A 24,119-nucleotide genomic window follows, 5' to 3' on the forward strand; every position below is an offset into this window, starting at 1 on the left:
CAACCATATATTGATGCTTAAAAATTCTTTAAAACATGAGTACTTTTCAAACTTTGAAAGAAGTTATGATAGATTGACACTTTTTGGATATTTCTCGAAAACATGATTTTTTTTACCCCCATGTCATAAATTTTTATTTTTGATATCCAAAGATTTTCTACTTCTGTTCTTAAGATATCTATAATAAGATATATAGAGCCTTTTGGATTGAAGGAAGAACACTTTGAACATTTTTGTACGGTATAGTAAATTTGACTCATTTTCCTCTATATGGGTGAAAATGTCAAATCAAAACTTTTTTCAACGTTTGAAAAGTACCTTTGTTTTGAAGAATTTCCAAGCATTAATATATCGTTGATAATTTATCGCTCAAAATTTAATTCAATTCGGTTCACTGGTCTCCGAGAAATAACAGTTCAAAAATCGGTTGTCTAAAAAATAGTGTTTTATGAGAATGGTTTCAGGTTTACGAAAGATTAACCAATCGAGTTCAAATTTGTACCAATGATGCATGTATAATTGGTTAGCAAACAGTCAAAATTTGAGATTTTTTAATGCACTCTATGAAAAGTTACATGTTGATTTTTTTTGTGAGAGAAAAAAAAGTTGCCTATCCCAAACATTTTGGCCACCCCCTGTATCTCACCATGCACAGAAAAGTCTTTTGGTATTAAATCTATTGACACAGACAAACAGACGTAACACTCTTCAAAACAGCTTGACAGATGCATTTAACGATCAATTCGAATTTCATTTGATATGCGCGATCCTTCCACCAGAGGCGCTAGTGTTCGATTGCTTTGACGTTTGCTGAATGATGCATACGAAAATTGCAGGCGATTTGTGTACGCCACATCGAAATTCATCATGGCGACAGTGTCTCGCGCGGTTATACCAACAGGTGACAGTGTGCTCATGAAAAAGACACCGGGCAAAAGTTTTTGATGAATTTCCTTTAAGAGTTACGTCTGTTTGTCTGTGCTATTGAGTTGTATGGGAAAATACCTAAAATATGAAGCCCTGCCTAATGCCTATGACTAACAATATGACCACAAAATGTTGATTGCATTCGGATGACCATTATTATCCAATGGTGTTTGGCATTTGAAGTTGTCCTTTAACATATGTACAAGTTGATCTTCGGTGGTCTCTTCAGCAACGGTTTGTGATGTGAAATGATAACCCTTCCATAACTAGTTGTGCCGAGACAGGCAAATTGCATAAGCATTCAACTCAATAATTTCTAGTTGGAGACTAACTGTAGCCGCACTGATGAGTAATGATTATATGCTTAGCCATTTTTTTTTCGCCAAACTAGTGTCGTCATGATAGTCTCTAATACAATATGACGATTTCTCTATGATGATATGTTGAACAATAATTTTTATATATCTACTTATAATCATCACAATTGATATGCACGCGTTGTTGCGTGGGACACGCTTTCCAGACGGTGATGATTTAAGAGTTGTATATAACTATGATATTCACTAGGTATCGTGATCAGGTGCTGTTCAAATTATTGTGTGTAGCGGTGTACGTATACGTATCGTATTGTATAAGGTAATAGCATCGATCGTATACCGACTGATTTGTATTCCACTTTTCCTGAAACTCATTTTTCGCTGACCGCAATTTTTCAGCTGCCTTGCATCTACCTTCAGCTCTTTTTTAGCTGGTGTTAGGTTGAAATCATGCTTAAAATTCTACTGCGACTAGCAAAAAGTTAAGTAAAATTAAAGAAACTTGATTTATATACTCTTTTATAAATTAATTGTTATCATTTTTACGTAAAAGTTGTAAGCCTTAGATCAAAAACAAACCTACATAAAAACAATCATTCCTTTCGATTTTATTGTAGAGAATGTATCTTTTCATCACAAAAGTAACGCGAGACGTGTGTTCCTGCATGTAGTAATCTGGGCTGCGACATTTAATGATTCGCATCAAATTTACGCTGAAATCGCTAACTTTAATTGAAATCCCACCAACTGTGACCAGACGGAGCACACATCTAGGAAAGTCCACTCGAATTAAAACGGAGAGAAACTCGCGAGTGAATTGCAGCATTTAGATGCTCTGTTTGCCGGTTGTTCTAGTATGATGTGCTATACCCAAGTAAGTCTCACGATTCTATTAGTTAATTATAGATAATAGTCAGCACCTGTCTCAACAGCGTGGATGGCGGCTTCCTGTGCAGTAATAGTAGCGATTCAGTATGACAACCATGTATTTGGTTTACAGATAGGCGAATAGAAAACAAAGCAATAATTGCGAATTGGTCCGATAGTTGTAGGGATTTCTCACTCAAACACCTAATATATAAAAAAAAAAACATGGAAACGGAATTCCGACAACCATTGATTCATCAAGAATCACGACAACATTTACGCCACCGAACAGCATCATTATCTAGCTACGAAATCTCACGCGTATAAAACGCACAAGTTGACCTTGAACCGCCCAACATCGTAGCGTGTGCCTGGAAGGGGAAGTTCATTCACATTTTTACCAATTTGGCATACCCTCTGGCATCTAGGCGTCAGTCTAGTGTTTAACGTGTGACTATATTGCGCATAATGGGACCGGGTGGGTATAAGGTGGTCAAAATGTGAACATGTCCCTCTTCTTCTACATTACTGTTTTGAAACTAGGAAAATTAAAAGATTAAATTAATCAGAGAAGTACAAGAAAAATTTATTTCAATGAATGCATTTTTGAGTACGTTTTTTCAGTCAATTTTATGCTTTCTCCCAAACCAGTAAGATATTTTGAAATATTTTTTTTTTTACAAAACGTTGAATGCCTTGAGCCAATTTCAGATAACTTACAAACTTCACATGAACAAATCACAGTTTTTGCCCACTATAAATTGATGACATGTCCAAAGTGCTGCGGCGAACTGAAAGAGACGCCAGAGAGGAAGAAATAGGGAGAATTGTTATGGTATAAATGGGGATTTTTACCATTCAGATGATGGGGTTCTAGCTAGTAAATTGGGTAGGTCACGTCACGAGATTGGCTGTATTGCCTATGCTGAAACGATGCTCAACTTATTGGTATTTAGCGGCTCTGTGAGTTTGAACACCTTGCCGACGATTCGAAATAAATTGGAACATGGCCTGCCTTTCGCAATTGTATACGCATGACTCTGAACTAAAAATTCCACAAGGAAAAAAAATCCAGTAAAAGAAAATTTTCTTGACTTTCTTGGGCATAGAATATCTTCGTGCCTGTGTACGATTTACACATGCAAAATGTCCATTGGCAGAGGAAGCTCCCAGTTAATAACTGTGGATTTAGGTACCGATCTTTTTTGTTGTTTTTTAAACTGGCTGTTTTTTTTTTTAACTAGGGTACCCAAGTAACCACTGAGCACTGGCTTAAGCGGTCTAAAGGTCATACAACAGCTTTTTCGTGTCAATAGGCTCAGTAGGAAATTTTCAAATGCTCTCAGGCATTATAAATAGTAAGCACTGAAATAAGCCGTATATTAGTATATGACGCTATGCTAAAGTGCTTGTAAACCCAATGTTTATCAGCCGAATAAGAAGCCTGACAGTTCTGTTAAAAGGCTTGGCGTGCATGACGTTTATAACAATCAAAGCTGATTTCAAGCAAAACAAAACTGATCCGAAGCAAGACAATAAAATCTCCTCGGTAATTTCGTACGATCGATAGGGCGGTGGAAGCTTGTCGTCGGACACTTCAAGCACTAAATTGAAACATAAAATGTATAGCTGCTTCCTCGATTATGACATAAATGCATCGGATGTTTACCTGTGGAGTTTCAATCGTTTTTCCTGCAGACGAACACCAAAACTAATCGATGGGCCCCATTTTGATTCCTCTTGTTACGGAACCTCGTCAACCTCATACACTTCCCGAGCAGGAGAAAATAGCTGAAGAATAACAAACTCAGGTATGGAAAAACGAATACATACAACCTGAATGAGGTATTAAGAAGCCTTGCATAAGAGGTAAAATACCTGAAATAATAACTGATGTGTTTCCTGTGCATAACACGCGAATAATGACTTCAGGTATGGTAAAACCTAAATAATAATTGGCGATTTTTCCATACAAATAGTGATTTTTCCATAATTGAATAATACCTCAATCAGTCCTCAAAACCAAAATAATAACTGGTTGAGGTATTCTATCAATACCTACAAAATACCAAAATAAGTTATTTTCAATACCTGGACAACCGACCAATACCTGGTTTTGGTATGATACCTGAATTTGGAATGCTCCAGTTATGTGTCAGTTATTCATTCCTGCTCGGGTTCCCTAGCTGTATCTCCTGCAGATCTCTCTCCACCCTCCATAAAACCATTTTATACATTTCCAATGCGGCCACATTGTGCCCGATTTCAGATCCGAACATCGAATCATCTGGAACATTCGGATCGGAACATCAATGCTGTCCCAACTTGTTGCCTTCTTTTCCTTAAATACGGTGCTGAGCAAACCGATCTCTAGGTGCATCGATGGAGCAGATGGGAAACTTGACGTCATCCACTTAAGACTTACAACCCCGAGGACATCAGATCGAATCTGGATCAGGCCGTAAAAATCAAAGAAAAGTAGACTTCGATGGAAAACATCCGGAGAAAAAAATAAAGAAAGTAAATAACTTTTTTTTCTTTTTTCTTGACCCATTTTTGACAACTCTTTCACCAGAGACTCGGTACGCAGATTGAAGCTGGCCGTATATCAGCCGAATATTTCGCCAAAATTGGCTTATAAGCAGATCTATTCTAGGATGTAGTTCTAATGAGCTCTGTTAACATTGCTCTTCATGTGGATATAGAACCAACTTGGTGCCAATTTTTACGGCTTAGTGGTTACTTGGGTAGGTAATCAAAAGTTGAACCAAATCGCGGCTTTCCGAAGTACCGCAAATTTTGAGTGATTTTATCTCCCACATGGAAATAATTTACTACGGCAAAATCTTATGTACATGAAAGCCACGGGTATAAGCTTTCTGTTTAGTGGTAAAAAGTTTGTATTTGCACCGAATTTCATTGAAAAATTCGATTATTCGTCAACAATGATTTTAATCTTAATTTGAACCATCGTAATCATAATTTGAACCAATTTTAATCTTAATTTGAACTGCTTGCAGCAGCAGCTCGAGCATCTCCCGCAACAACCAATTTCGTGCTGAACAATAGAAAAACACATGGATCTGCTAATTCCCATAACAATTTTTCATTAGGCAGTGGAATTACAACTAAGAATGTTCTAAACTCTTCAGGAACTTGGAAACTAAATTTGGATTTTTTCCTCCCCCAAGAGTAAACAAAACAACCACTAGCGCAGTCTGCAGGCCAACACTGGAAGCTTGCCCCCGTTTACTAGTTCAAATTTAGATTACAAATGGTTCAACTTAAGATAACATTCTCCAAGTAAGATTTACTTAAATTTGATAATTTGATGACAAATCATGCGGAATATTATTCGGTTGGTTGATTCTACGAGTAATAAGCTTTCATTTGACGTGTTTACATATTGCGTGTGATACAATGCATGAGCTTACGATTGCACCGAAAATGTGCTTTCTCTGGGGGGAAATGGGTGAAATCACAGTGATTTTTCAATTGCCTGTTTTCCATGACAAAAACGCTTTTTTCCATGCTTTTAAAGTCCATGTTATCAGGTTTTATTACGGAAAGCTGTTTAACATCTTTTTCGGGACAATATTTGCCTAAAAAGTACGTCGTTTTAATTAATTTCGAAATGGTTCAAATTAAGATTACAATTTGACTAGTTCAAAGTTTGATTTCTTACCCTAGTAGTTATTGCTACGAAAGCTACAAATATTTCAATCTGACATTTTCCCTTCTTTTAAAAGTTGGCTGGCAATTCAAGTAAACGGCCTGATAACCATACCCTCATTACATTCGTTTTAAACATACATCATTTAACACCGAATACTTGCTCCAGACCAAGTCAACTGGCTGGCTTTTTGATGAAAATGACAGAAAAGATGTTCAATCATTTGGCCAAAAAATCATTTAGGTCGACTGTCATGAAGATAAATGCCAAATTGTCACCTAAAAGTTTGGGATAGATTAGCCAAATATACTATATAAACAATATAGGTCACTTCGCGTTTTCACATACAACGACATGGGGACACCGTTGGTGAATGATAACAGCACCACCTGTTGTCAGAAAATGTCAATAATTGTATTTTGATCAATTTCAGTTTACCGTGCAATGCGACATTTCTCGAAAATGATGTTAGGGGTGTCCAAGTTTTTTTGTTCCCAAATAATCGATTAATAAATAATCGATTTACAATATACGCAAACAAAATAACATTTCAGTAGATGTCATCTACGAATACATCTATAGAAGATATTGAATGCTTCCTCATTGTGACGTCACCGAAATCGTTTAACATCAAGATTTTACTTTTTCACCCTCAAAACTAACTATTTTCCTTCGACAATGGCTTTTAATATCATCATTCTTGATGCCCATAGCAAGAGCTCTTCAATTTAATCGTATAATTGGTTCTAGACGCATCTGGAAGAGAATTTACTTTTCTGTACAGAAATGGCTCGTTTGTATTTCTATGGAGCAGAACTCGATAAAAAGTGAGAAAAGTTCACTTTACCTATGCTGCGCCTTGACGGAGTCGTACTTTTGTTAGGGTTTCTTACCCTATTGTTGTTGTTGTTCTTACTGCTGTACTATTCTCAGTCATACTACAAAAATAAGAATAAAAAATAGACCAGAGAAGTATACAAGAAAACCCTGACAACATTGAATTTTTAAATTATGTTTTAAAAAAGTATATATATATAAAAACGTGGGTACGATGTTGGCCAGGACATCTACCTATAATTTAATAATCCTTTTTCGGTTGGAGTTAAAAAAAGTGAACATGTTTTGTTCTTTGACAAAGTGTTTTTTCGTCGTTTGCGAGCGTATCTTTGAATAGAAACGTTTTATATAATTTGGAAGTAACTCATAGACTTCGTAGCCTTGGAGAATTTCGGGTTTTTATATCAAAACATTTCATGAGATCGAACACACAAAATCTATGTTGAAGTCAAGCTTGATTTTATTAGACTTTATACACGATTACAAAAACGGCAACTACGTCAAAAAGCCCTTGCTTAAAATGTGTCAAAATTCTTGTTCAACAGTAATCTGAGGACACCCCGTGAAGGTGCTATGCACTATACTAATATTTTGAAGAAGGGAAAAATAATTGGAACATGGATAATTATCCATTATAATTAATTAGCCTGTGCACCATTTTGCGCTGTTTACCTCACTCCTGCGGGAAATTTGAAAACGGAGGACACAATGAACGTCAAATTTCTGAAAACAAAGGGGATGATAATATTGATAGTCACGTGTTAGGACGCCTGCTCGTATCAAAATTTTATTCATAAAATCGGTTCCATGTTACATTTCTTATAACATCCAATTTTCTTCTAGCAGGGGCTTGGGGCAAGACACTGCGCTGGAGAGTACATTTTTCTTCACAGAGCTGCTCAGAATTCCTCCGGATTGCTCCCGTTTTTGCTTGGGTGTTGCCTGATTCATCGCAAAATCAAAACAATATTGCCCGATATCTCGCCTTTCTTGCAGTTTTAGGGGTGTTTTTCAACAAATTTCGTCGATCATTGGTGAAAAGAGTTACTCAGAATTTCTCAGAGTTACTTTTGTTTGCACAGTGTCTTGCCCCTAGAGCAGGGGCGATTTCCGCTCCAGTCGGAAAATTTTTCTTGGAGTTGTCCAGAATAATACGATCAGTATTCGAATAAACTCACAGTTCACTTCGGAAGAACAACGAAATTAGTCAAAATTAAATTTCCAGTTGAATTATTGTATTTTTCACGAATAATTAGACTTTGGCGACGAAATTTAATTCGCCCTAATATGGTACTAACCTAACATTTGTGTCACCATTTCGCCTTTTTTACCCGATTCAGGCAGAAGCAGCTTTGTTATGAAAACATAATCAGCTGGTAGCTGAGAATAATGAGGATGAACGTTAACATCGTTGAACCAGCTGGTTTTGTTGTGTAAACATGACCATCACGCCAGAAAATGTTGAAGAAGAATGAATAAAATATGTCCTAATTTGAGTAGTTGAAAAAAAAAATCGATGATTGATTAATCGATTATTTAAAAAGAAGTGGACATCCCCACCATGCAATGACAGCTAGACGAATAAACGTCATTCGGATAGCGCATGCGTTTAGTGTGTAGTAGTACCTCTTCTGACGCTTGGTGGCGACACATTCACTAAAAAGGAGTCGCCAAAAATTCGTAAGAGTGACCTATATTGTTAATATAGTATATTTGGATTAGCTGTACTTAACATAAATTTCCTTCACATTCGCATGTGATGATTTTTTCACCATAAGGCTGTTTTGAGCTACTCAAACACGGGGGTTAACTGGTGGCAAATGGTTGTGCTGATGGCCAAACTGAATTCCTTCAAATATTTGCCTTCTTTCAAAAATAGGTTCTTTTGAGTTTGTAGTGTCGAACCGTATACTGTTGCTGAGTTGTTTGACAGCCAAACTGTTAATTTTTCTATAGAATGTTGTTTTCCTTCTTTACATCAAAGAATGTGTTCTTTCGAGTTTGAGTATTATATAGTTTATTTGCACATGAATCATTAACTGCATAGGAGATTTGTTCTTCTTTAAATAATAGGCTGTTCTTTCAAGTAAAGTTGTTGGTTTAAACTGTTCTTCCGATGCCAGCTATTCGATCAATCTATCATTTATTTGGCCTAATGACCACTCCGTTCAATGTTTGTGACTCTGCTGGAGTGTAGCGATCCAGTTGACCTATGGTCGGCGTTCAGTCAGAGTGGACCACGCGATTTTTTTGGGCAGGTAAAGATATGCGAAGGAATTCAATAACTATGAATTTTTCGCTGCTATTTTGATGCAGATGATTTATTTCATAAAAGAATAATAGGGTATCGGGATGCTTCGTTGGCATAGTCCCCTCGTTCGGCCTATCTCACAGCGTTAACCAAAAACTCAAACAAACACGCATAACTCGATATTGGAAAAGCTATGCGCAAACAACTGTAACATTTCGTTTCAATTTTAGCACTTTGGAGCTATAAAATTGAATGAAAATGTCATTTTGTTTAGCTTTTGTAGACGCCATGATTCTTCGGCTTAGTGGGTAGTCTATACACATGATCATAAATGGCATGATTCTGGAACATTTCGAACTGACTTTTCAATAAATGAACATTTGATGCGACGGTTAAAGACGCTATTCTGAACTTGTATATTTGTTTTCAACAAATAATACATATTTTATAAATTGAATGTGGGCCGTATATTGAGGACATTTTTTTCAATATGTACCCAAATCTTGGCCCATCAGTAAAGTGACGTCAACAACACCGATAAAATGACGTCAACAACATTGCTTGCGTAAGAACCAGAAAGAACGAACAGGAAGAAAGATTTTGTGTACGGTGACTGTAAAAATATAACACAATAATAGGGTTGCATTGTTTTCGTTAATAAATTAAGAAAGAACTTTAGTTTAAGTAATTTATGTACAGTTTTTTGAAAATTTTGCTCCGAAAATGTAATTTACAAGTAAGATTGGTGAACAAACAGAGATAATACTTCAGCAGAAATATTGAAAAAATGAGATAATAAGTGGTTCTAGTGCATGGAAAGCAATAGGCCAACGTTGTATCCACTAATAGGCCAATTTTTGTACCATTGACCAACGTTGCATACCATCGCATCGAATCTTTTCAACTTAATTAAGTAAATTCTTGAATATTTACGTTAGTTTAATTCCAATTGGTGAAACATGCATTGCCTAGAGTGTGTAAAAGGGACATCATATTATTTCTAGTGCTATTAATTCATGAGTTATGGTCAAATTTGTCAAGGCGGCTTGCAAAATAGGCCAAGGAATGGTACATATACCCTAGTTTTTCAAAAAAATAATGCGCTTGATTTGATATCCTAAGCCTTTGCAGGACATTTTCCCAAAATCATTGAAAAACAGATTGTCCGGTCTAACTTAAGGACAGACTTGTTAGAATCCCAAAATGGCCGCCACAATGGCCGACTTTGGCACCTACTCACGAATTCGAAAGCACAAATCTCTTCGTAAACAAAACCAGTGCACCTGAGCTTCTTATTTTAAGCTTTTTACAAGTGAGCAAGAACAGAATAGTAAAATGCACTGTTGTTTGAGGCTTGCTTCTTGAGATTTGTGCGTTTGAAATTCTGATGCATTGTTGAAGTGGGATTTCAAGACGTTTGTCCTTAACGCCAACTATATAAACTTATTATCTTGATTGAGTCTATCAGTATGCATATTGGCTGTGGCCCTACTATGCAGAATTGGCTGTATACTATTTTCCGGAATGTCCCATTTTTTTCGGAAATTTCATTCGAAGACAACTTGAGTTCATTATATTTTATTATATCTAAACATGATCTAATATTTTGTTTTGTAATATATAGGCTGTTCTTTCTAGTAATATCCTTGCAGACCTTATTAGCGGCCAACCTACTAATCACATTTTTCCCTCTTTTCAAGAACATATTGTTTTTTTTTAATTATTACACTGTTCAAGAGTTAAATTACCAAACCGACTTTTACTCCTCAAGAAATTTTGCTGTTTTTTGTAGGCCTATTTTTCGATCGGTCTAATTTTGATCTGGCCTAATGATAGGTACTTAGTGATACTTTGGCCGAATGTCTTTTCGGCCTAATGTGCCAGTTTGACAGCCAGTATTTAACGGGTTTTTGTTGAACGCTATATCTCTTACCTGATCAGCTCTAATACGTATTATTCATTTATTTTGTTTTAAGGATACTTTTTCAAATGGTATCTTCTGGTATTGAAGCTGTCAGTAATGTTATTGAATTATTCCTTAATACTGTTGGCATCATAACTGCTATTTTTTGTATTTTTTTCTGATTTCTAATCCGAAATGTGTCAATAAGCAAATGACAAGAAATGTAGCAAATGGGTTTCCGGAAAATGGGTTTCCGAGAAATAGATCATTCTGCAATATTTTCCGGGAAATGTCACACGCTAAAACCACTCAGCACTAAAGTACATAATTTCCAGACTACACCAAAAATGTGTGACCCTTACATATTCACAAGATCAGCTCCCGCGTCACCATAATCGTGAAATTCGCAAAAAAAAATGTTCGGCAATCTAGCTAGGTTTACTTGTGACCTTGCTAAACAAAAAATATTGACATTTCGCATCTAGAAGAGTGTAAGAGCTGTTTTTTTTTGAATGTGTAAGGGTTACACATTTTTGGTGTAGTCTGGAAATTATGCACTTATCAGTAGGGCTTACACACTTCAGGTGCTGAGTGGTTTTAGCATGCATAGAATCGTAAGAATTGTGCATTTTATCGCCTGCCTATGGGGTAGTCACGCTCTGTATTAAACCACATTTGGCTAAGGTTCACTTTATTTCATAATTTTAATGAAAATGCGAAAAAAATTAAGGAAGTGGTAAAAAGAAAACGCTTCTTTACCTATATCCCTTTACGAAAAATATTTTTTTGCAATTACGTAGCTTATTACCCTACTTTTCACTCGCGGTTGCAACGATAAAACGGCCTACTTTTCTCCACTAAAGCAAAGGTGCCGAAAAGTACTACTTTTCGGCACTCTTAAGAGTGCTGAAAAGTAGCACTTTTCGGCACTTTTGCCATCACATACATTTTGCCCACTACCGCGATATCCGTAGATAAACCTGTTGCTCCTACATCCAATTAGCAGCTCGAATCCAAATCAAGACTATTAACGATTCGATTCGGACCGTCGATCAGGTGCAGAAGCAGCAGCTGAAGCTACTTTTGCTCCTTCTTATGTTGCTGATTGACGACGACGACGACGGAGCTTGAAAATGTGTGGCACCTTCAACACCATAGCCTACCTGATCGAACAAAAAACTGCGCCGGTGCGCATGGATGCTCCCACGTGGTACCTCTTGATTTCATGTATGTGTAGCTATATAGATTATCCGGAGCGAGTATTTTTCGTAATTGCAAAAAATGTTGTATGCAACGCGTTGCAAAACTCGATTTTTTCAGCACTCGTCGTATTTATCCAACTCGGCAAGCCTCGTTGGATAAATGTACAACTCGTGCTGAAAAAATCATCATTTTGCAACTTGTTGCATAAATAACTAATAACCCATCATTAGAATAACCCATCTAAAATGTTTGCTTAGGGTAGTGGTCTATTCGGGGTAGTGGCTTTCTTTGTAATGACCTATTCGGGGTAATGGTTTTCGGGGTAGTGACGTTCGGGGTAATGGCGTTCGGGGTAATAGGGTGGAATCTTAAATATAATGTTTTGCTTTTGAAAAATAAAATACACTATTTTGTGTATTGCAGGAGACAATCATGTTACATCTTCCAAGACGAATGTCTTTTAAGTTTATCCAATAGCCTTCTTCTTCTTTATGGCTTCACGTCCCCACTGGGACTTGGCCTGCCTCGCTTCAACTTAGTGTTCCTTGAGCACTTGCACAGTTATTAATTGAAGGGCTTTCTTTGTCTGCCATTGCATGAATTTGTATATTGTGAGGCAAGTACAATGATACACTATGCACAGGGAGTCGCAACTGGAACGGGAATCGAACACGCCGTCTCCGGATTAGCGATCCATAAGCCTTAACCACTGAAGACCCACTGGAGCCACTCGAATGAAATTGCAGAAAAACACTCGAAGATCCAGTAATTTTCTGCTGAAAACCATCACGAAGTTTTTCAAAATTATTATTTCAAATTGTTTCTAAAATTGCTTCATGAATATTTATAGGAATTCTCCAGTACTTCTTCCTACATAATTTACAACGTTTATTTTCATGATTTTCTTGCAATTCCATTCAAGAATGTTTGAATTTTAAGAATAAGGAGTTCCTAAAACTTGTCATGAATTCTTTTAAAATAGTTTACAGAAATTTTTGTTAACAATTTCTCAGATTATTTTTGCTAGGTTCATGCTTGTCCTATACATGAATGTCTTCAAACATTTTCAAAATTAAAATAATTTAATTTTAAAGAGCTGAATCACAATAGTTAGAAGATCCACGTTAATAAATAAAAACCCTAATTAATCCACCTAGCGGTGATGGCGCCTTTCTCGTGCCTTCGAAACCCCATTTCAATAAAAATCAAGCGAAATGTTGATGTATATCGCACTTTCATACAATTAACAAAAATCTATTTCATGATACCAGAAATCATATCGTTTATCTGGCTTTTAATGTTTGAGCCTCAAAATCTTAAGAAAAAGACGCTATCTTGAATTTGAAGCTGCCATTTAGGATTTAAGATTGCCATCTTGGATGTTCTGGTCGCCATTTTTGGCGTCCAGGCATCTTCCCTACGAAAAATATACTTCATTAACCCTTCAGCGCGCGCGCTGTTGTAAAAAGTACAACACCACCAAAAAACCTCGCCCGTTGTATACAACGTGCGCGCGGTGCAGTTTCGGTTGCTTGATGGCGCGCGTCCTGGAAGGTTAAACAGCCGCCATCTTGATTTTGGACCAACATCTTGGATATTCAAGTCGCCATTTTTGGAATCCAGAAATCATCCCCATACCAAATATACCAAAAATGCATTGTTTCAGGCCCTAAAACTCCATTAAAGAGCCGCGATTTTGAATTCGGAGCCGCCATCTTAAGTTTTAGTGGAGCTTCTGGTCTCCAGTGCTGATTTCCGCACAAAACTCGCCAACCATGATGTATCGCATGATGGGGCTAGTTCAGTTTTATATACGGCCAGTTCTACCGGTGCTGGTCCGGATCACTGAAATGGCCATAACATCGGAATGCCTTGGCCGATCTGGACCATTTTTAATAGCAGACAATTCCAGTCAGATTCAAGCTATAATCAGAAATATCGGCCAATATGAAGTGCCTTAATAGTGAGTGAACTTATTTTGCGCACATACAGACATAATCCTAATTCGTTGAACTGAGTTGATTGGTATATGCGACTTAATCCTCCGAGCCTTTTTTCGAAAAATCGTTTTTTGAGTGAACATATAGTTTTTTATCTTAATTTATCTAACTAAACAAATAGATTCCAAGATTTTTTTTGGTAGCAAATTTAATAATCTTTCAAATGCGATAAGTTTGACCATTTTCAAGTTATAGCCAGTTTGAGACAAGCAAAGTCAAAAACATGTAAAGTTCAATTACTACGTAACGGTTTACATTTGACCATATGCGTAAAACGTTTTTTTCACCGGTCTTAGCCTGTTTGCTTGCTAACGTTCATGAGGTTATCAAAAATCCTAGCTTTGCTCTGTCACATATATTTAGCCGCTTTCGGAGGGACACCCGGAACTGGTTACGGCACTACCGACTGTCCCTAATGTGGTCATAACCTATTTCTTTGATAACCAGTCATCAGGTTATCAAAAAAGCCGTCTGGTCTGATACTGTTTTAATGCTAACCGTTCATCAGGTTATCGAAAATGACGCTGTTTGATGTGTCGCATGCATGGGTTTGGTACTCTTTTAAATTTGGCCACTTCCAGTGGGACATCCGGAACCGGTTCCGTAACACTACCGGTTCAGATATGGTCTAATACTGTTTTCCTGCTTACTGTTTCTCAGGTTATCGAAAATGCCGCTGTTTGATGTGTCGCATGCATGGGTTTGGTTCACTTTTATATTTGGCCATTTCAGGCGCGACACCCGGAACTGGTTCCGGAATACAACCGGCTGTCTCTAATGTGGTTCTAATCTATTTCTGTGATAACCAGTCATCAGGTTACCAGAAAAGCCGTTATTTGTTGTATCGCATGTATGGGTTAGGTACTCTTTTTTATTTGGCCACATCCGCCGGGACCCCCGGAGCCGGTTCCGGAACAGTACCGGTTCAGATGTGGTCTGATAGTGTTTTCCTGCTAACTGTTCATCAGATTATCGAAAAAGCCGCTGTTTGATGTGTCGCATGCATGAGTTATGTTCAATTTGATATTTGGCCACTTCCGGCGGGACACTCAGAACCGGTTCCGGAACATTACCGGTTCAGATATGGTCTGAGACTATTTTTCTGCTCACCGTTCATCAGATAATCGTAAATGCCGTGGTTTGATGGGTCGCATGCATGGGTTTGGTGCATGTTCATGTCTGTCCCCTTCCAGGGGTACCGATCCGGAACACCTAAATGGCCATAACTCCGGAACGGCTGGACCGATCCGAACCATTTTCAATACGAAACAATGGGACCAGATTCTGCGTCGAATGAGCCATTGATCGTTAAAATCGGTTGATATTTACTATCTAAAAGTGAGGTGACCTTTTTTTGTACACATACACACACACATACATACACACACACACACATACACACACACAGACATCATCTCAACTCGTCGAGCTGAGTCGATTGGTATATAACACTTGATCCCTCCGGGGGCTCTATCAAAATTTCATTTTTGGAGTGAACATATAGCCTTTCGGTACACCTTGGTGTACGAGAAAGGCAAAAAGATGCAGAAAACTGCTGCGGCAATGCCTGCGCTCAAAGGTACTCGCAAATGATCCGTATCTTTGAAATTATGAACCTACACTACATACGAAGTAATTGATGATGAATATCAGCATGTGAAGCATTTTTTCATTATAAAATAAGCACGTGAATACTTTTATATATTTACTTACATGTGCCCATAACAGCCATAATCGTCTATGATGAAAATTGCACCATGTCAGAGGTAAAGTAAAACAAGCACATCTCAGTTGTCGTTTTTTTTGTGCAGGAGTTTTCGCCGTTTCCGTTGAACTTGTTATTTTATGCCTACTGACTATTCTTGTTTTCTCTGTTCCGTGTTTCGATGATTCACTAACTGGTGCCAATTGAGCAGTTCAACATTGAATGCACATCAGCACATCTCGCTAACAAAGAGCGATCAAAAATTTTAAAAATCACATTGATGGTTTCACTTGCAATAAATAAAACATTCAAAAGTAGCGAATTCACCGTACCATTCAATTTAGCAATCCTACAAAAAAATCGTTCACCAACCAAAACCAACGCCACTTATATCATTTTCCATTGATGTAAAGGCCGTCACCAAACACCACCGCGCTCGAGATCTCCGACTCTAACGAACAACTCGCGAAAACTAAAAGCCGCATTGCATCGCTGAGTCGCGAAACGGTGAAATGCCGGCTCTAGCGGGAGAGAACATTAATCTCTCTCTTCAATGTCGCTCTCCAATTATGCAAATTTCCATCAGCTGACTCCAGCCAAATGCATCGGATTCCCATGCTCTCTCGATTTAGATGTTTTTACTCTATTTTATTTCTTGTTCTACTCTTTCTCTCTTTGTTTTGAAATGAGAGAGCCAAAACAGATACCGGCTTTTTACGTTTACACTCAATAATAATTCTATATCGGTGTTTATCTATATTGTATACATTTTACGCAGTTTGTCTTACCGGTTTGATTCAATACCAAACCAAAACATAACATTCACATTAATAAGTTATCATAGTGTAGCATAGTGTATTATGCCTCTCATGAAAAATCAGAATGTGGCGATTATCTGCCTCTGGCTTCTGATATCAGCGCGACAGTCACTAATCATAACAGCGTCACCAGATTTAAAAGTATATAATTCCACTATATGGGGTTAGACAGCAAGAACACTCATTCCACTGAGCTACTCTTGCCCTTCGTCACAAATACATTCAAAAACATCTGTCACTTCGCGAAACCCACGTGCTTTTGTTTTTTTTTCGGGAACACTTTTTCTTTTGTTTTGCCTTGCGACTGTCATGCGGCGGTATGCCTTGCGAGCGTACGACCGCCGCAGGACTCTAATAAAAGATAAGCGCGATAATACAACCTCCTAATCGAAAAGTAGAAGTAGGTGAAACATACATAAAAATCAACTGGATTAATTGTGTTAACCCATCGGAAGCAAACAAGATCAAGTAATAACCCATCGGAGGCAAACAAGATCAAGTAAAAGGCGATCAAAACACCATATTAAGAGAAACAAGTGTTTTATATTTTTAATGTATTAACCTATAGTTAGTTTTTCACTCAAGAAAGTCAAGTAATAAGCACAATTTATGATCAAAATTTAACACAATTTTGTGTAAACAAATATTTGTAAACGTCGTCACAAAATGGAATTTCAAACTTTCTCGTTTTCTGTGCGTTCTCGGTCGATTTTCTCAATTATTTTTTCGGTACGAACAAGTCGGAGCCCTGCATGAATGAAACACTAAAAGAATGGTGTAGATCCGTTGGCCCGTTCCCGAGCCTATTCATGACATACAAACTCTATTCCATTTTTATTTATATAGATTAATTATTTCCACATTGGTTTAGTATTATCGAAGGGTTTTAGGACAGAAGGTCGAAGGACAAATCACAGGACAAATGGTCGAAGGACAAAAGGTCGAATGGACAAAAAATCGAAGGGACAAATGGTCGAATGGACAAAAGGTCGAATAGGACAAAGATCGAATGGAACACAAGGTCGAAATGGAAAAAAAGTCAAATGGGGCAAACGGTCGAATGAACAAAAATTTTAGTAAACCAAGTTCCAGCTGGTGTGTCTCACTTATTAGAAAAAAATATTCGATGAGTCTTTGTTGTTACTCATTGAGAGAAACATATGCTTTCTATATGCATTTCAGCCACTAACATTTCTATTTTTCCTTCTTTTGTTTATGAGCTATTTTTTCAAGTTGCGTTAATGTCGTATTTAATAGTAATTTAGTTATTCTTTTGTTCAATATTTTTTCCTTCCTTAATTTATAGACTATTCTTTTAAGTTTTGTTACTGAAATAATTATTGACTCTGTAGGTACTTATTTTACACAAGAAATTTTGCCTTCTTTTATTCAGTTCTTCCTAAGTATACTGCAGAAAAAATCATTGACTACTTGTGCTCATTGAACTCCACCTTTTGGATTGATAGGTAATTCTTGCGAATTACACTGTATAGGTTTTGTGTGCTCATATTATATCCAGAGACTTGTCCTTCTCTCATTCATAGACTGTTTGGCTTCATTAAATCTCTGTAATGATTGGAGTTTCAAATGACAATATTTCAATCTATGATTCATCCTTCTTCTAAAATTGGGTTGTTCTTTCGAGAAATATTATTTCCACCACTTTAATTAATAACATTACTTACTATCATTTTTTGGCATTTATTCCGAACTGCGATGCTATGCGGTAACCCGAATGGAAAAATACAATTCACGGTATCGTTCATATTATTCAATATTTATTCATGGAATGATTATTATACACTTGATAATAAGTGAACAATTCTATGATTAAGGGTCAAAACATTGAATTATTTATTATTTTTCGAGCACCATTACACTAATAATAATGATACGTGTAATGATACAGTAATAGTTTTAATGATACATTTTTCAATGCTCTCAGCGTTGAAGCTTGGCATAATAACCAGCGTAGATAAACCAACCGGAGCAATTATGAGTTTGACTTACTCAGTCACATATACGTTCCATAATCACAAGAAACGGGATCAAACTGTTTTTTTTTCTAATCACTTACGACCGCTTACGGCACCACTTGCTTTGTACACTACTTCTGTTATTTTTCTTCCCCACGATATAAAACCAGTTTGCATTTTCTGACGACTCCACCGCCATTATTTTGTAATATAACTTAGAACTAGCTTGTTTTAAATATTCATTGTTCACTTTCGCAGCACTTTGTCCGTGATGAATAATAAAAGTTTCCGGACGAAGTTTGGAACAGCCACAGAACTTCCCCCACATCAATTCCACTTTCAGTTCTCCGTAAGCACCTTCTTAACTTTTACACCTTTCAACCAACCGCGAGCACTAATACAAAATAGTCCCGTGCGTAAACGCCACTTGGAGGAAAAACTGCATTAATCCCAACAATCACACAGTTCGATTCCCTTCCCGTTTCAACGAAGTGAAAAAAAAAGTTTCAACGCAAGAGTAAACAACGATGCGCGCAATGGTACACACAGAGTTGACAGGATGCAGGGGTGTGCTTTTTTCTTGTCGATAAAGCAGAGCTGGTGAAATATTTCCATTTTGTTTTTATTATTCCCTGTTCATTAAGTCGATGATAAAGGGATTATATTATGAATGTTTTCGAAAATTTTTGTTCGAGAAAAAAGGCATTTTTGAATGGTAACGATACTTAACAACCCATTCGGTCTATCATTGAAACTCCGAGAATGATAACCGCTATCATCAATATGATTCATCGTATGGTTGATTTATAATCCAGTTTATTATATCATAGATAATCTGAAAAGGATTACCTGTATGATTTTTGTATGATACCGTTTTATTCGGGAATACAATAACCCGAATGGAAAAATACAATTCACGGTATCGTTCATATTATTCAATATTTATTCATGGAATGATTATTATACACTTGATAATAAGTGAACAATTCTATGATTAAGGGTCAAAACATTGAATTATTTATTATTTTTCGAGCACCATTACACTAATAATAATGATACGTGTAATGATACAGTAATAGTTTTAATGACACATTTTTCAATGCTCTCAGCGTTGAAGCTTGGCATAATAACCAGCGTAGATAAACCAACCGGAGCAATTATGAGTTTGACTTACTCAGTCACATATACGTTCCATAATCACAAGAAACGGGATCAAACTGTTTTTTTTTCTAATCACTTACGACCGCTTACGGCACCACTTGCTTTGTACACTACTTCTGTTATTTTTCTTCCCCACGATATAAAACCAGTTTGCATTTTCTGACGACTCCACCGCCATTATTTTGTAACATAACTTAGAACTAGCTTGTTTTAAATATTCATTGTTCACTTTCGCAGCACTTTGTCCGTGATGAATAATAAAAGTTTCCGGACGAAGTTTGGAACAGCCACAGAACTTCCCCCACATCACTTCCACTTTCAGTTCTCCGTAAGCACCTTCTTAACTTTTACACCTTTCAACCAACCGCGAGCACTAATACAAAATAGTCCCGTGCGTAAACGCCACTTGGAGGAAAAACTGCATTAATCCCAACAATCACACAGTTCGATTCCCTTCCCGTTTCAACGAAGTGAAAAAAAAAGTTTCAACGCAAGAGTAAACAACGATGCGCGCAATGGTACACACAGAGTTGACAGGATGCAGGGGTGTGCTTTTTTCTTGTCGATAAAGCAGAGCTGGTGAAATATTTCCATTTTGTTTTTATTATTCCCTGTATCATTAAGTCGATGATAAAGGGATTATATTATGAATGATTTTCGAAAATTTTTGTTCGAGAAAAAAGGCATTTTTGAATGGTAACGATACTTAACAACCCATTCGGTCTATCATTGAAACTCCGAGAATGATAACCGCTATCATCAATATGATTCATCGTATGGTTGATTTATAATCCAGTTTATTATATCATAGATAATCTGAAAAGGATTACCTGTATGATTTTTGTATGATACCGTTTTATTCGGGAAGGCGTTTAAGCTACTATGTATGAGGTTTAGTAGACACTTTCCTATCTTTCAACAATTTTTTTTTTAAGTTGTTGAATTATTTGGTATCACTGGTTCTGATGTTTTTATCGGATTTGATTTGTCGTTTTTAAAAAAAATCTGATCATTTGTTCTTGTCTTTCAATTTGTCTTTTGCCTATTTAACCTTTTGTCCTATTTGACCTTTTGACCAGTCGACCTTTTATCCAGTGCGACCTTTTATCCCATTAGACCTTTTGTCCCATTCGACATTTTGTCCCAATCGACCTTTTGCCCTATTCGACCTTTTGTCCCATTCGAACTTTTGTCACATGGGGGCATCCACAAACACTAAATTTCCTAATCGCCGCTTGACGCAATGTTGAGAAGAGATGTCGGTTTTTGAGCGTTTGGTGAATCCGATTGGAAATCATTAGAGATATACCATGACCCCGTGCGGCTTCCAATTTGGTATCGGAAGGCACGTTGTCAAAGGCACCCTCGATATCTAAGAAAACACCCAAGCAGGATTGCTTTTGAGCGAATGCCTTCTCGATATCGTAAACAACTTTGTGTAAAAGAGTCACAGTGGACTTTCCAGATTGGTAAGCATGTTGATTCACATGAAGAGGCACATTGGCCAGATGAACACCACGGATGTGATGATCGACAATGCGTTCTAAGCATTTCAGAAGAAAAGAGGTCAAACTGATAGGTCTGAAGCTCTTTGCTTCTTCATTGCTTATTCATACAACGCATGACCCACTTTCAGAATAAACTTTACAGTAATTTTCCGCCAAGATTTGGGAATATACCCTGTAGCAAAACTGTAAACAAGTAGTTATTTCAAACATGTTTAAAATGATCAAATCCCTTCTGAAGCAAAATAGGATAAACCCCATCTGCCCCAGGAGATTTGAAAGGAGCAAAGCTATTAAGTGCCCAATCAATCGATTCTACAGTTCTGATACTCCGAGCCGAAGCTATAGAATCATAGCTACAAGAAAAGACATCAGGTTCATCCGAAGATGTAATATCCACACATCCGGGGAAGTATGTACTGAATAAACATTCCAAAACTTCCTCATCAGAGGAATTGAAAGCACCATTTGGCAAACGAAGTTCGTTCACTTGAAAATCCTTAGATTTTGCAAGGATTTTGGTCACCCGACTAACTTCACTCAAACTGGAAACATTTGTACAAAGGTTTTTCCAGCCGGATCATTCAGCAGACCGAAGAGCTTTCTGATAGGCCTTGCGAGCTGACCTGAAAGCCTCTGATCCAGCAGAACGTAGTCTGTTCCAACTCTTTCTACATTGTTTCCTGAGTTCCACCAAGGGGTTCCTCTTGTGATCTTCACAGACCGTAGAGGGCATGCTTCTTCAAAAGCTTCCATGATGAAGGTCGTTGTAGTATCAACGGCATCATCTTAATCACTTGGAGTTTCAATGGATGGTGAGTATCCATGAAATTTGGCCGCAACCAAATCAGTAAAAAGATCCCAGTTTGTTGACCGGGGATTCCTGAAACGCAATGTTTGCGAGGTAACATTTAAATGTTCAAGAAAGATGTAGCGATGGTCAGATAAAGATTCTTCATCTGACACATGCCAATTGATCAGCTCGTGACTAATTCTACTAGAGCAAAGCGTTATGTCCTCTCTAGCAGATACCATGAAGGTTGGGCGGTTGCCTATGTTAAGTAATGCAAGATCTGTACTGCTTAAGTACTCCATCAAACTGGAGCCTCTCAAGTTAATGTCTGAGCTGCCCCAGATGAAATGGTGAGCATTAGCATCACTGCCAACAATTTGCGGAAGGCCTTTTGAAGTACAGTATGCTTGTGCTACAGTATGTTTGAAAGCATCCATTGGGGATGCGGATGGTTCATCATGCGGTAAATAAACCGAACAATAGACGTATTTCCTGTTGAGGTTTACAACAAATACATCAATTGTGATAGCACATACATCGCTGGTGGTCAGTTCAGAGATGAGTGTAGCAACTATTGCGTTGTTGACAAGCACACAGGCTCGAGGCATGACACGCGAGTTTGCCATTTTATGTTTATTGAAAGTAGCAAACACCGGGTTCACAAGGTTTTCTAGATAGAAATTCCCCTTACGAAAGTAAGGTTCTTTGACCAAGGCCACTTGGGCTGTGCCATTGTGCATAAGTCTACAAAGATCTCGACAAAGATTGATTGTTGCTGTTCTTTAATGCTGAAGATTGATCTGAGCTATCCTTACCGTAGCCACTACCCAAACTAGGTAAGATTGAATTGAACTCTTCGCAATAACAGCACAACAAAGAACAGCAGCAATAAAACCAGATCGGTATCGATTGGAAAACGCCAAAGGCGAGAATACACAGAATACTCTGTGTAAATCGCATAATGCGAAACCGTATAAAGGTGAAAATTTAAACTAATTAACAACATCTTCATAATCCCGCCCTTATTTATTCTCAAGTGAGACTAAAGAAGGGTATCTGATTGTCTCTGAGAAACACAAGGTTCACTGCACCATTGCTCCGGTTAGCGCAGTAAGAGCAACATACTGTTGAGGGCGCCCTGGTATTTCACAGGTTCCACAGGCACAGCGGTTTGTTTTTTATTAGACCCCCAGCCATTCATTCCTAGGCACGGTACACAGATAAAACATTTCATGTAAAATTACGCCAATAATAATGCACATAAAGGGAATGCGATGATTGTCGTAAATTTAAGCGCGATATGAATTTTACTCGTCTCAAATTTTGTACGAAAGTATTTTTACGAATCGTCGCTGAAATTTCAGCCAGCGTGTAATTTTTCGCCAGCATTTGTGTTACGAACCATGAGAAGAAAGAGAATTTCAAAGCTGCCCAAGCCCAATCAACGAAAACGGAAATCAGCTGTTGCCACTTTCAGACCACAACACAGCGCATGGAACTCGAAACAAATAAAAAAAACACCACTTTTTGTCAGATGATATAATTTATTTCAGTGAATTTGTAGTTGCAGCTTCATTTTATCAGAAAAAAAAAATACTTTAGCTCGCACACGTACTGGTATACTTTTTGTAGGCTTTCATTTGCCGCTGACACTTCGCAAAAAACTTTGCCAAAAATCACCACCAAAAGAATCTCAGGGAAACACCAATCCAAAGGTCTGCTCTGCACTTCCACCGCTTTTCCAGCGTTCGTGTCGATTGCCGAAACATCTTCATACGAAGTTTACCAGAATGTTGAGGAACGGGATTTCCAGGTTTTGCATCGATGGAGGCAAACTTTACAGAACGATTTTTCGTTCGCGTTTTCGTAGGACGGCCACTAACACAATTGCACATATTGTTCACTCCAGGAAAGCAATAAATATTGCTTGCTACCTGGCCAAATCACTTCAAAGTTCACACATTTTAAAAACACTTAAAACTGAATCTTGTTTTCGGGACACAAACAAATAAACTATCCTCGACCAAAGATGGCTGCAGCACGTCGACTCTACTGCCGATGCTGACGACGGGGTACAAGGAAAACGTGTAAAAATACGATAAGTTAGCATAAAGCTTTGAGGAACAGAATGTGAATTTCAGTGTTGACGCATAAAATAGCATCATTTCTGGCATTCCCCGCAT

At 37.5% G+C, this 24,119-nt stretch overlaps 1 protein-coding gene across 2 annotated transcripts in view; it reads right to left on the reverse strand.

Annotated features, from left to right (window-relative positions):
- Positions 1–16,157, reverse strand: part of LOC109415951 (bestrophin-4) — a 61,194-nt gene extending 45,037 nt beyond the window's left edge. For both annotated transcript variants that reach the window (XM_062861272.1, XM_062861271.1), the window contains exon 1: positions 15,692–16,157. The gene's annotated coding sequence lies outside the window, so the exon portion shown is untranslated. The remainder of the gene's footprint in view (positions 1–15,691) is intronic.
- Between the last annotated feature and the right edge of the window lie 7,962 nt (positions 16,158–24,119).

Source organism: Aedes albopictus, chromosome 3, assembly GCF_035046485.1.
Source record: "Aedes albopictus strain Foshan chromosome 3, AalbF5, whole genome shotgun sequence".
NCBI lineage: Eukaryota > Metazoa > Arthropoda > Insecta > Diptera > Culicidae > Aedes > Aedes albopictus.